Raw genomic sequence first — 14405 nt, 5'->3', positions numbered from 1 at the left:
GGTGATGCTGACATCACGGTGTCTTGCAAAAACATGAATGGGCGGATTTTTAAGAACCATTTCTAAAGATCATAACATAGCGTCTTTACACTCTGTGCACCAATTATCTCTTTTTTTAAAAAAGATTATGTTGATACATTTAATGGACTTAAAAGCTAAATTAATTTAAATTAATTGCTACAGTGTATCAGAGTGCTCTCAAAGCTCTTATTTCTGATTTCCATCAATGTTCTTTCTTCTTATTTTATGTGAATTGGTTTGAACTCCGCACATTTCTACATATGGTCTTCACAGAAAAACATTAAACAACATCATCATCATCATCAGGGTTCTTTTTTGTATTAGACCTGTTAGAAAACCGACTACGTCTACAGGAAACAACTGGTTTAATATAACGAAATACTGTAACTTTACTGTGTACACATGAGACTCATGCAGACACTCCCAGCTGCAAACAAAAACTAGAGCCAGACAGTCAAGTTCAGGGCCACCAGAGGATGAGCTGAGAGCTCGGTAAATAAACTTAATAACGAGAGCAGCTGATGAAACCTGAGCTGTAGGCTGGCACTGAACAAGGACAATTAAACAAGGATTAAACAAGGATACAGAGGGAAGAGCGAGGAAGAGAGGGAAAGAAAGAAACAAAGAAATTAAACAAAAAGAACAAAAGACATGAGGACGTAAAAAGGAAATAAAATAAGGTGAAAGAAAGAAAGAAAGAAGTTGTCAGGTAACAAAGAAATCACCAGAGGACAGGGTCACCATGGCAACAGTTACACTACACCACAAAAGTGAATCACACACAAATATTTGCATTCCTTGTTCAAATGTGCCACACACACACACACACACACACACATTCCAGAGAGGATTTGAAAGCTTCCCAGGAGACTTCATGCTTCATTCAGACAAAAGAAGGATCCCTCCTTCCAGTTAGTCTCTCACACACACATTTACATGTTTATGCAGCAGTTAAAACTTGTTGTTTCAGTGCTACTTCTGTCTCACACAGACTCAGACAGGCTGATATAAGTTAGTCAAGTATATGTGTAACTTGCAGCCCTTGTAAGACACTGCCGTCTTTACAAGTCTGTTAAAGTGACAACATTCTGTCATATAGTGTTTGAGTGATACCAAACATTTCAGCTAATGAGGTCAGAGCTTTCACAAGTAATTCCCCTGAGCCAAAAGCTGCTCTAAACCCTCCTTTTCTCTGCTCTTAGCTGTGTATGAGGTGGGTGAGTGAGTGAGTGAGAGGACATAACCTTTAATAGGGTTATCTCAGATTCACAGAAACCACACCCACCTGCTGATCAAACCTTCTGTTTACAAGGTGCAACCAATCAGAAGGAAGTTTTCCAAAAGGGAAGATGATCTTTAAAAAAAAAAGAGGTTCTAGTGTAAGATAAATAAGAATTACTTTCAAACTGTGAGTCATGCAAAGCTACTCGAGCAGATTAAAAAAAACAGAACAAAAATGAAAATAGGCAGAACCGTTCCTCGCTCCTATCTCTACTAATTCGGGACACCGAATTAGTAGAGATAGGAGCGTTGTGGCGTTGACAAATTTTTAAAGCATTTTAGTGCAATGTCTATGGGCTCACACAATGACCATACCCTGGATAATCATCCTTAGTCACAAGGGGTCACCAAATCAGGTAGCTCTGCATGTTTGAGTTGGCAGGTTTTTAATGCCAGATACATTTCCTGACCCAACCCCAAAGAGTCCCAGGATCAAACTAGGGGTCTTACGCTTGTTACACCATACTGTAAATCACTACACTCTGGAACCACTTCATTAATACGACCTAAAACTAGTGACAAAGCCCACAAGTCGTGAGGAAATTCAGAGTGAGGAACCTAAAGGCTTTTTTACCCTGTAAACTTCTATACAAACAGACCTATTTTGCTCTGCAACCATAGGAGTCGCCCCCTGCTGGCCATTAGACAGAATGCAGTTTTTAAGGGACCGCATTAGCTTCAGACTAGCTCCAGACTGGCTACATCCCTTTTTACAAATTTTATAAAGTCAATGGATGCATGCGACAGTTTGTGGAGATCACATGGTCCCAGAACAAACAGATAAAGCTATCAAACGTGTTCAGTAAAAACCTGGAAAATCACAAGGAGCCATTTAAAGTAAAAGCTATTTTGTTTTGGCATCTGTTCCTACTTTGATAGAAAGAGGGTAGACCTTTATAATTTTGTTTACTACTGCATGACAAATGCACTAAATCCCCAGGTGGTCCAACTGTGTATTTTGTCCAACCAAGAGTGAAATTACAAAGTTATTTAGTATCCAATCACAAGTAAGAATGTGCGACCATTAAATTTTAAGCATCTCTGCTTGTAAAATGACTGTTAATTGACTCTCAAAGCAGCATATGTTTAATTAACCTCTTAATTTACCTCAGAAATATCTTTAGCTTCCAATATCCAAGGGCAAGGCGCCTGAATCGGTGGCTGTTGAGGGTAAATTAAAAGTTTAATGACTTCACTGAACAGATTTTTTTTTTTCACTGGTCACAGGCATGAGCCAAAAACAGAACTGTGACTGTTTCCAAAAGTCTCACCAGCTCCTCAGTTACCACAGTGGACTCTCCTGGTGAGTAAACTGTTATTTCCAGCCTGGCCTTGGTGATAACTACACCCTGTCTGTCTGTCTGTCTGCATGTATAAAGCTGACACAGAGGAACATTTGGTCTGTGAGCTGTGCTCCTAATTTAACTCTAAAACCTTTAAATCATCATAGATATAATTATGCTTCCCGCAATTAACCATAACTATGCAAAAAATGGATAAAAATAGCTTAGCTGTTGTTTTCCTAATCACTAGTTCAGAGTACAAAGTTAAGTCACAGGGAATCCACTCAGATTTGTTTAAAACAAAACTCTGATATTAAACAAACTTTCACCCAGGTCACTGAACTTGTGTACTCGCAGAATAAGCCCGACATCGTAAAATAAAGGCTGAATTAAATACAGTAGGCTGGTGGGTGAAACAGTTCCAGCACTATTTGTGTCAGGACCCCTTTAGTCAAAACAGGACTGCTATTTCCACCTGCAGTGATTTATATTTCATGGCATGGCTCTGTTTTCGGACCTTCCCACCCTTCTATGTGCATGCATGTGGAGAGTAGCAGCATCAGTAACAGAAACTATGACATTGCTTCAGTCAGAAATAGCATGAAATGGAGGTCACAGGTCACCTCTGCCTTAAAGGGGAACTATTATGCTTTTCTTCATTTTCTGTCAGCCAATATTATCATTACAAAAGCGTTATTCTAAACAGTGACTAATGCAAAGGTACTGAAGTGCTAATTTAGCTAACACTATCAGATTCAGCTGTGAGAGGTGTGGTGGAAGATAGAGGATCCAAATGCAGTGGTAGGCAGAGGTTGAACATAAAGTTAAGTCTCTATTGCTTAAAATGAACAACTGTCAGTCCAGAAACAAAAAGAGGCACTAGGAAGCACTGGGAAAAACAGTAGGAACAGCACAGCTAAGTGGGACAACTCAAAAAAGGGCCAGTGGAAATGATCACAACAAATACACAAGGTGATGAGGGAAGAGGAAACAAGAGGGGAACACGGCTAAAGCTAATCACAGAAAAATCAGACAAGGGAAATAAACAAAATGGCAAAATAAAACAGGAAATAAACCAACAAGTGGAACATCACAGAGACTTGACACAAAAGGCTGAACACGAGGGAAAATGTAATATACAAAACTAGGTACCAAAAACAAAGAAGCTAAAGTCATGGTGGATTACTGCTGAAGTGGTCTGTTTGCAAAATAAAAGTGTCTTTACAGTAAATACCTGTATTACTGATTTGTAAAGCTAAGTGTTGACTAACAGAGTAGGGGCTCTCATTACCTTACTTTGTATACTTGAACTCCTAAAGTAGAGGGGGCAAGAACTTAAAAGAGAAGAGACCTGGAGAGTATTTACAGCTGCTCCTTTTCTGTGTGGGTGGAGATGCACATTGGTGTTGCACCCTGGTGTTTTATTAGCGCTAACATTTGCTGAGCTTTTTGGAAACAAACACATTACTCTGAGCACACACTCTGTATCCTGGTGGTGATGTATGTTGCTAGGACTCTCTGATGACCCAAAGAAGAAATACTCACTACTGTCAGGCTTCATAGACATGGAACAGACAGTCCCAAAAGGGAGCCTTGCTCAGTGCAGGGATCAAACTGCTGACAGCCTCTACCTCCTCAGCCCTGACTCACCCAGTTATCTTTATTGGTAGTTGGAGATCAAAGTATAGGAGTAAATAACATAGAATAGTCCCAGAAGTCAAGTAATATTCCTACAGAACCCCATCGAACCTCACAACATTTTAAATTTACCTCATAATTCTTACCACACCATCAGTTTTGGTTTCCTTGAGACCTCTCTCTTATTATCCTTGATTTTATCATCAACAAAACTGATGTTTTCCCACTAACAGAGACCTGGTTAAATTCTGATGACAATTCCACTGAGGACCAAAGTTAATTGGTTCTTTTGACATGACATCACTATTGCCATTTAAATCCCTCTTAAACACATATTTTTTTATCATTTCCATATCCTTTCATAATTTTTTTTAATCTTTTTCTTTTAATTATGTTATATTTGCTTTTTATTCACTTGTTTTACATTTTTTATGTTATTTTAATTAATTTTTATTCCTATTTCCTTTTTTATCGCCTCTTAAGTGTTTATTTTCCTGTTTGTTTCCTGCTTTCTTCTAAAGCACTTATTTTTGAAAGGTGGAATAAGGATGAACTTCATTACTATTATCACCATTATATGAGTGTGTGTGTGTGTGTGTATGTGTGTGTGTGTGTGTGTGTGTGTGTGTGCGTGTGTGTGCGTGTGTGTGCGTGTGCGGTCATACCTCTCTGTGTCAGGGGGGTCACACAGGACAGAGGAGTCTCAATAAAGGTCGTCTAGCAGAGAGACAGAGACAAGAGAAAGGCAGTTTGAGTGTTTCCAGCCTTTCAAAGACTCTTTGGGGACTCACCACACCTCGAGATCCCTACACATTAGTTGGAGACCCGCACACACGTTTATACTCATCTACAATCACTCTTTGGTCAATTTAGTTTATGATTTGAGTTTTGACAGTGCTACTCATCAGCCGCCTTGTTCTCAAGTTATTGCATTCACAAACATCCATACTGCCTACCCAGGTGGCTGATGACAATACCCCCATCAGCCCTTTTACAGCTGTGGGGTAATACAACTTTTCTTAGCTTTTCATTGTTTTTTTAGTCCAAATGAACGGCACCTTCCGCAGCTTATATACCAGTGGACAATCTCCATGCTCTTATGTTGGAAGTTTATTGCCCACTTACGAGCTAACTGTAGCCCCTCATGTCTTGTGTTTCATAACTGCTGTGTGGTCACTTTTCTACCATTCAGCTGATTGAGACCTGGCTCAAAACTCACCTCTGGGTATGAAAGTGCAATTTTTCCACATATAACTTTAGCAGTGTGTTTAAAACAGAGGTTTAAATTACTTTGTAGAAGTCCACACATTTCTCTGTTATTTGATTAAGAAAAATTAGATTTCATGACTTTGGCCAACTCTCTAACCAGAACCTGCAGCAGGTGGAAAACTGGTTAATGACTATAGAGCTAAACGACGACTACAGAGTCCATCCCTGGCATGAGAAACTCAATAGTGTGGGAGCTGATTACAGTGCTCTGGTATTTAATTGTCACAATTCCAGAGTAGATACTTATTAAGATAACTGAATGGTACAGTGTCCTCCACAACAATGCTTCCACCACAAATACAGCCCAAATCTGAGCGAAACACTGATTAGAGCAGGGGTAGGCAGATTTTTCTTTTCACAGAGGGCCAGACTGAGAAAAAGGTGGCAAAGGGCGGAAAAGAAACTTGTTAAAATACATGAATTTTGTACACATGACAGACTGTTTTAAAGTATGTCTTAGTAAATAGTTAATTCCTTATTATTCATCTCTGGATCTCCTCCACAATGTCCTGTTTCCTTTCTGTCAAACCCAGAGATCACCAACCCTCCCTGAGCGTGGTTCTGCTAGAGGTTTCTTCCTGTTAAAAGGGAGTTTTTCCTTCCCACTTTCACCAAGTGCTTGTTCATAGGAGGACGTCTGATTGTTGGGGTTTTCTCTCTAATATTATTATAGGGTCTTTACAATACAAAGCAAGTTGAGGCAACTGTTGTTGTGATTTGGTGCTATATAAATAAAATTATATTCTGGGTCTTTGTTCTAAAAACCAAGAACTTTGCATCAGAAAAGGTTAATTTTCGTGTGTCAGTCTGGTGCACAGTCAGCCCTTAATAAAATGACTGAATAAAACATGCATTTACAGACTGAAGGGATTAACAAATAAACAGTCATATTTATGGATACAAATGCACCAAAAACTATGTTTACTTGTACAGTTAACTCAAACTTTTAATATTGTCACAGAACAGACCTGCACCACTGCATGAAGGAAAGCTCGGCCAAAGTTTTAGCCATTGTGAAGTGTATGTTTTCATCTTCATTTTCACTGATCTATTTACTACTTGACAAGTTCTATGCTCTTATTTTGAAAGTTTAGACAGCTGATGCTTTCTCTGTTATTTATAATCACAAAGTATATATCAGTAAGTATTATTATTCTATTTAATAACTTGTTGGTGTGTGGCTCTTTTGGTGCACACATGCACACAACATTCGCTGCAGGATTTGGGGAAATTTTAGGGAACTGATTAGTTTTCCTTAGTCCCTTTCCTTGTACCCATGTATAGATTAAACCATACTTTTTCATTTCTCATGTTGCTGATCTGCATACTGAATTTATAAAACTAAGACTCGACACTAAATTAATACCATACTCTCTTCCATATTCTCTAAGAGCTGGAAACAAGGCATCATTATTTTTGACTGACGCGCTCCATTCCTTTGTTAAAAGCAACAGTACATGCTGAGTGTTTCTGCACCAGATAATCTAGTGTTTTATAGACAAATATAAGAAAAGACAGCAAAAACCGAACAGCTGCCAAGTGCCAACAAAAGATAACTATAATGACAGGCTCTCAACAGCAACAGAGTCAGCAATCCACCCACAACAAAGAATATTATTTCTCTGGTCCTTCATGCCCCACCACTGGCTCCCACAAAAAACACTGCCCCACAAATATTGTCCAATAAAACTCTAAAAGAAATATGTGAGAATGCAGGGAAAACAGTTTAAGGCAAGTTTCACACAGGATTTTCAATCTTTCTTCACAAATGTAGATGGTCTGAACTGCAGTCGTAGCACTAATCAGCTATTAGTTGTGTATGTGAACTCTGAATGCTATACATGTTCCTGTAAACCGTATTTTGGTTGTTTTAAGCAGTTTCTTAACGAACTCTATACAACATTCACTGTATATAGTTTTACAGTGGTGGATTCTAATATACAACATAGGAAAAGCGTAAAATAAGATTGGTGTATTTGCAAGTAGTCTCTGTGAATAAAAAGCTCAGATTTCAGCTCCTGTATGATGTGAGTGGATTTCCCAAATATGGTCATTTAAGACAAACAGCTCTGGCTGTGCTCACAGAAGCTCCACCCACCTGACTACTGCATCGCTCTATGGAAGCTTGCATATATAATGATAAAATAATAATAATAATAATAATAACCATCCTTGAGTCCACATTTTGAAGTTATATCTCAAAATTTGAACTTAGTTATCTCAGTTTGAGATAAACAGTCAGTAAGTCAAAATTTTGAGATACTCAAGCTGAAATTTTGAGATGGCAGTAATTTATTTTCAATGGCAGAAGCAAGCATCCAAACTGATCAGAAGGCATTAAAAAAAAACTTGCTGTCTGTTAGGAGCCATGCATTTGTTTTTGTCCTTATCGTTCGTCCAATCAGATAAATTTTCATGATTACACAGTATGGTGCAAAGTCTTATGATTGCAAAGGCTTCCACTTAAAAATCAATTTTAAGTCCATTTTGCAAATTATGGTCATTTACTGAGTCATAAAGGAGGAGTACCATGTCAACTTTATTTATAAAGCACTGGAAAAATGGCAAAAGCAGATAAGGATAAACACTGTACACAACATAATGTATACAATGAAAACAACTTTAAAAAAAACCCAATTATAATTAAAAACAAGTAGGATCATCGTCTCATGCTGGGTCAAAGGCCAAAAAGTATAAAGGCGCTTTAAGATGAATTTTTAAAATGGACAATGTAAGTGCCTGTCTAACGTACTAGGCAATTTATTCCATAATCTAGGGGCAACAATGAGCTTTCTCTGAGCTTTCTTTAGATTTCTGTATATGCAAGAATAACTTTTCAGATGATTTAGCAGCTCGGACAGGAGTTTAAGTAAAACAGCTCAGAGAAGAAAAACAAGAACTTCACAAGGACATGCAGCAGCATTTTGAATCAGCTGGAGACGTGAGATGAAAGACTGGCTAACTCCGAAAGAAACTGACCAACAACTTGCCAGTCACAAGATATTAGCCAATGAGCATGCACAGACAGATCCACCCCTCGCTCATCACATCTGTGCCAAAACACTCTGGGGGCTAAAAGCTTTGAGCTTCATAACCAATGGGTAACTTCATCCATCTTTTGTACCGCCTACAAGGCTGCCTGTGTCTTGTTTATAATGTTAGCAGAGTAAATAACCAAAACAATTATAACATCAGAATTAGCATTTTAAAAATCGATACATGCCAAGAACTTTGCACTCGATGCATCTTTAGTGTGCCACGTATGTTGTCATAGTGTGAAAACTGGGCGTTGCACCAGTGCTGACCACCCAGCCAGTGCACCTGTTCATTAACAGCTACTCCCCACAAACACACATACACACACACCACCTAAGTACCTCATCAAAACAGCAGTTACACATTTACAGGCTTAACACCTGAGCATGACAAATGGTCCTTGAATAAAAAACAAACACACATGATCTTCCCTCACACAAACACCACTTTCTCTTTCACAAACACACACACACCTACCAGTTTAAATATCAAAAATCCCTCTCTTCCAGCACCCACGCGCAACTCACCGCTGCGATCTGTGCGTGAATCCAAAAGCTAAAACTTTGACACGACAACACGATACAGAAACGGACGTTAGGCAGACACGGTGTTGTTTACCACCCTTCTAACACTGCACGCACACTATACATACCACATGACCACATTACCACTTGCAGCTGCTCACTATTCTCACCGACTGCCTTGACAGGACTTAACTAGTGTGTGTGTGTGTGTCACACATGATGAGCTTACAGTAGTGCATGCTGCAACTTTAGACACTGACGTTTCTGAAATACCTCCGAGCTCCATTTATCCTCTAAATGACACGTCACTGTAAAACAGGTGAGGCTTTTTGGCCAGACAAAAAAATAAAATAAAAGCTCTGCAGTATTTTTCTTAATTAATTATTTAAAAGTTCAAGTTTCACACAACTGAGACACTTGAATTTTTCTGTGGCTGAGTGCATTAATGGCTGGTTTGGCTCAGTCTCAAGGGTCCTGGAGCTTAATGGAGGCCAAAAAAATTGTCACTTGGTAGCTGTATTTGTACTAGATATAGTATTACCCTGGACCTACTATGCTCAGTCCCATCTCCGTATTTTTATTCTGTGACTCGGCTAAAGAAGCTTTACAAGAGTCACAGTTCAAAATAAACCTCATTGGCTCCACTTTAAGATCTCTTCCCCCAACTTTTAGCTGAATATTTCACAAACTGCAGGCCGTGAAGGGCCAGTATCTGCAAAGTATGGAGTGAAAATAAAGTTGACTAAAATACTGTGGCATTATATACATGACAGAAAATAATGTATAATGCTTAAGAGGTGGACTTTAAATTTTCCACAGTGGGGTAGTTACAACTTCTTGCAATTCTTTTCTAATATGTGACACTACAGGGAACAAATGACATAAATAAACCCATCAGTAAACAGAAGTTGATCATTTCTAATTTGACAAGTTCCAAATATTTTACTTTATTCCTCAAAATAATAACAAAAAAAATTGCATTTGTCATTTAAATACCTTGACAACAAACAAAAACAAACTACAAATCAAAACATAGACTGCATTAATGCCCTTTCTTAGGGCCTTTTATTCTTTAAGGGACACTTTTGATTGCACTGAACTGAAATCAAAACTCTCCCCGCGTCTCCAGCCTCTCCCCCGTGACCTTCAATCTCTAAGCTGCAAAAAGAGACAGTCAGACTGACCCTGCGCAACCCGGGGGCCGTCACCAGGCAGGTAAAAACAGAAGCAGCACATCTCTCATTTCACATTTAAGATATACAGCTAGCATGCCACGGCTGTCTGGAGGATTGACAGAGGAGGTGCATGTTCTGATCTGCAGATATGAAGCGGTTTACTGTAAAGAAAGTTTGTTGTAGGGGTTATTGAGCTGTTTAATAGCTGCATATCAGACAGTATTTAATGCACTTCTTTGCAACAGGTGACAGTAAAGTAAGTCTGACAAAACAAGTACAGTACGGTTTATAAGTATTAGTAATTTTGCCTCTGTACACCACTGGGTTTAAAATTTGCAGATTTTCAGCTTGAATTCAAGTGGTTAAAAACATTATGAATTATGAATTATGAATTACAGCCATTTTTAAACACGGTGCCTCATTTATACAGGATCTAATTTTATTTAGAAGTGTGCAGCAACTCTGGCCAAATTAACCCTCATACAAAATATTTTATCAGAGTACCCAAACATATTTTACACAGAAATACTGTTTTAATGGCTGAGTTTGTGTTTATCATACCTGTACTGTTTCCTTTATCCATGAAAGCATTTTAAATTGTTCTAAATTTGATTTATTTAGACAATCTTGGTCTGTTGCTTCCTTCTTGTTTCAGTGATACTAGAAAAAACATTTTACAAACATTTCAAAAAAACATGTTTGACTGGATTATCTTATAATAAAGTCATCAAAGTCAGACTGCTTTTGGATTCAGACTAATAAAAAATCTTGGTAATTTGTAATATTTAAAAAGTTCTGTGGAGAATCACTGAAGTAGTAAATCTTGCTACTCTAGTTCAGGCCACAGTTGACTTCAAAACACTGCAATGTGGTAATAGCAAATTGAAAACTACTATAGAACAAGCCTTTAACTTTAGCAAGTATACATATATTGCCACTCAGATTTTCATGATCTTCCTACATAAAATATAGACCGACAAATTCACATGAAACTGTTTTTTGTTTTTGACTACATGACAAAGATTTGAAGATAAGAAGAAAAACACTGAGAAATTGAGATCCACCAAGAAGCCGGAAGGAAGCAAACGGTGAGAAACAAATGTTGCAAGGGGCCGGAGAAAAACAAAGTGACAGAGATGGGAAGTGAAAGTTGTGTCTCAAGACAGCACAGAGACACCAGAGTAACACTAAAAATGTTCAGTTGGTGGGACAAACAGGCAGCTCCAACTGTGCAAACTGTAGTGTCAATCACTGCGGACTAACTATTACAGGAATTTAAAACAAGCTCTTATACAAATTTACTCCTAAACTTGTAATTCTGCACTGAAAACAAGCCTGTCATTACACTGCATTTTACTGCACTGCTGCAAGCCATCAAACTCAGAAGCATCAAGCATGCCTGAGAGTAAACAGTCAGAAATCCCTGTGAGCAGCTGCTCCAACATGCAAAATGCAGAATGCTTCCATTTCACTGTAATTTAATTCCTGAGAAATTATACAAAGCAGAGGTGGGTAATCATAGGTTTCAACCTCACCTCTATTATCTTCCCACCCACAGAGGAGACAGTAACACTGCTGCAGATCAGAAGACAATGAAAGCTTTCCATGAGGAGACTCTGAGATGAAACGTAACGATGTGAGAGATGGTGCAAAGACACAGAATCTCTGCAGGTAAATAAGGTAAAACAGTCGCTACTTTTTAAATGCCTGGTTAGTGTGTGCAGGGTTTTGACTGGATGCCTGGAAAAAAGGAATGGCTAATTTTTGCTTCCCCTTTCATTATGTTCCACTAAAGGTGTAAACAAATCGCCCACTGCTCAATTAAAGTGCATAATATGTATCTACCAAGGAAAATGTGCCTTCGGGGGATAGTGTGAGACACAAATAATCAGTTACTGCAATCGCTCTCTTTTTCACTGCCTTCCATCTCCTTTCAACTTCCTCCACGGGGAGGAAAAGTCTGAAGAAGTCTACTTTTCCTACAGTTTCCTGTGTTTAGTCACAGCTACTCTGATTGCTATGAACCTGACTGTTTAGATATTGTTTAAAAAAAAAAGACTGTTTATTTTCTACCTAATTCAGTTTGGTTTGAGAAGGACAGAGAAACACAGACACTCTGAAATAATCTCATTATCAGCCAAGTTTTAATACCTGAGAAAGTTAAGTATCATAATATGCATAAATTTTGACACTGATTTAACTTTTTCAATCATGATTCCGGTAAAAAGGACACACATTATTTGGTTGCAGTGTCTCAGGTGTGCAGATTTGACGCTCTTCTTGTTAAACGTAACAGTAACGCGAACATTTTTGAGGATTTTAACTGCTGAAGATGCCACGCTGGGCTCTAAAAAACAGTAAAGTGAATTTTTTATTTTTTTTGAATGGACTGAAGAAAAATGCATTAGATTAACTGACAATGCAAATTAGGATTCTGGCCTTTTAGGGGCTGACTACACTTATAAGCAGGATTGGACATATGCTTGTATATATACCATTTATAGGGGATTTAAACATAAACCTTTCACAGTATATTTTTGTTTCACCATCTCAATGAAGCCAGACAGAATTCAGGGTCAATTCGGAGGGTTACTTCACACTTCTAAATGTAGAATTTGAGACTTTATCAATTAAATTTTGTGATATTTTCCTCACTGCAGCAAAGAGAAGTGCAGGAATGTAATCGACTTTGAGTTTAACTTTAATATGTGCTACTGCAGAAGGAGACCCAGCTGAGCATACTTGAGAGCTGGATATGGATGGCTTGGATGCTGTCATGCTCTGCTAGACTCCCCCTAAATGCTTTGGTTATCTCCAGTAGCATCTTTTGGCAGGCTGTGGTGTCATAAATCATTTCGTTTGACCCGCACGTCACATAAAATGGCTTATCAGCGGTTTCGAGTTATTAAAACATTTCCTCTCACCCAATTGATTGATTATGAAAAACAAAAGCATTATCAGCCAACTACATCTGTTTCCATTCAGCGTATTGACCATAACTGTACATAGGCACACATATATAATATATATATATATATATATATATATATATATATATATATATATATATGTATGCTTTAATTACACCCCAGGTGTGGGCCGAATTTTATAATGACTCGTTATAATGTCAAAGAAGTATTAAATTTAGCTTTAGAAAATTTATGTGTTTGGCAATCATCCAAGAAACGTAAAATTGACAATTTTTTGAATGGAGTAACGTTCCTCCCATATGAGAGGACAAAAGTTTTGATTTAAAAAGTGGGCAGGACTTAGGTCTAACACTCCGGACAGGGACGGACACCGCTTTGGACTCTCGTTTGAGTCTAACCTTTCTTTAAACAGGTTTATTAAAGACTTTCTGGACTCGTATTTACGTTTAAATAGGGTCGAGTGAAAGCTCATTTTTAGTTCTGCCTACTTCTGGGAAGCTGAGTGACATCTGAGCGGCCATGTTGCAGGAAAGTTTTAACTCCCTGTTCACCTTGTTCCCCCGAATGAATGTGTTCCTCAGACCTCTCACTGACTAACTCTGGTACATTTCACACCGAAAGTCGTTGTTAATGTGGATAAATCGTGAAACTACTGCTCCAGCATCATGTTATAAGCCTTTAACATCCTCTGAGAGACGAGCTGCACTCACCGGGATTATTTTCGGCAGGTATTCGCGTCCAAACACCAACATCAACACTGAAACGTGTGGCTCCGACTTTAGATGTATCTCGATTTCTTTCTTTCTTTTTTCGCGGTACTTTCTGGCGTCCTCCTCGGTTTAAATAACAGCGTCCCTCGGTCCCGTTACTTATTTCCGTGACGAGCCATGTTTCACACCCTTCATACCCGCTGCTGCTGCCTCTGCTGCTGCACCGGTTGCTGCTGCTGTGATGAAGAAGTGAACTATTTTTGAAAGAAAGTCACTCCTCTCAGTCAGTCCTGCCCCCTCCCCTCGGCTCAGAGCTGCCACTGACACAAAACGAGCTCACTTCACAGTCAGTAGTACAGTTCGTCCGACTTTACTCGCTCAACAAAAGGACATGTACTTCAAGAATAAAACTGAACTGCATAGGGGGCTCAGGGCAAAGTTAGCGTTTGGGTTCCCATTACCCACACCTGGCCCTATTTGTAAAACCATTCTCTTCCCCTTCACTCCCCCTGTTAAATCATGATTTAATCAACCAGAT

At 38.6% G+C, this 14405-nt stretch overlaps 1 protein-coding gene across 12 annotated transcripts in view; it reads right to left on the bottom strand.

Moving 5' to 3' along the window:
* dtnba (dystrobrevin, beta a) overlaps positions 1 to 14111 on the bottom strand; it is a 46024-nt gene extending 31913 nt beyond the window's left edge. For 3 of the 12 annotated variants that reach the window (XM_087851981.1, XM_087851984.1, XM_087851985.1), the window contains exons 1-2: positions 13868 to 14111; positions 4889 to 4940 (exon numbers count right to left, since the gene is read on the bottom strand). The gene's annotated coding sequence lies outside the window, so the exon portion shown is untranslated. Of the gene's footprint in view, positions 1 to 1306; positions 1376 to 4888; positions 4941 to 9005; positions 9160 to 9180; positions 9263 to 13867 lie in introns of those variants that run through there. The other 9 variants (XM_087851982.1, XM_006792732.3, XM_006792731.3 and 6 more) reach the window with 9 other exon arrangements.
* Between the last annotated feature and the right edge of the window lie 294 nt (positions 14112 to 14405).

The sequence above is a fragment of the Neolamprologus brichardi genome, chromosome 15 (genome assembly GCF_056152115.1).
Source record: "Neolamprologus brichardi isolate AB-2024 chromosome 15, ASM5615211v1, whole genome shotgun sequence".
In the NCBI taxonomy this organism is placed as follows: domain Eukaryota; kingdom Metazoa; phylum Chordata; class Actinopteri; order Cichliformes; family Cichlidae; genus Neolamprologus; species Neolamprologus brichardi.
The sequence above is the reverse complement of the archived record's forward strand: the minus strand, read 5'-3'. Positions and strand labels throughout refer to the sequence as shown.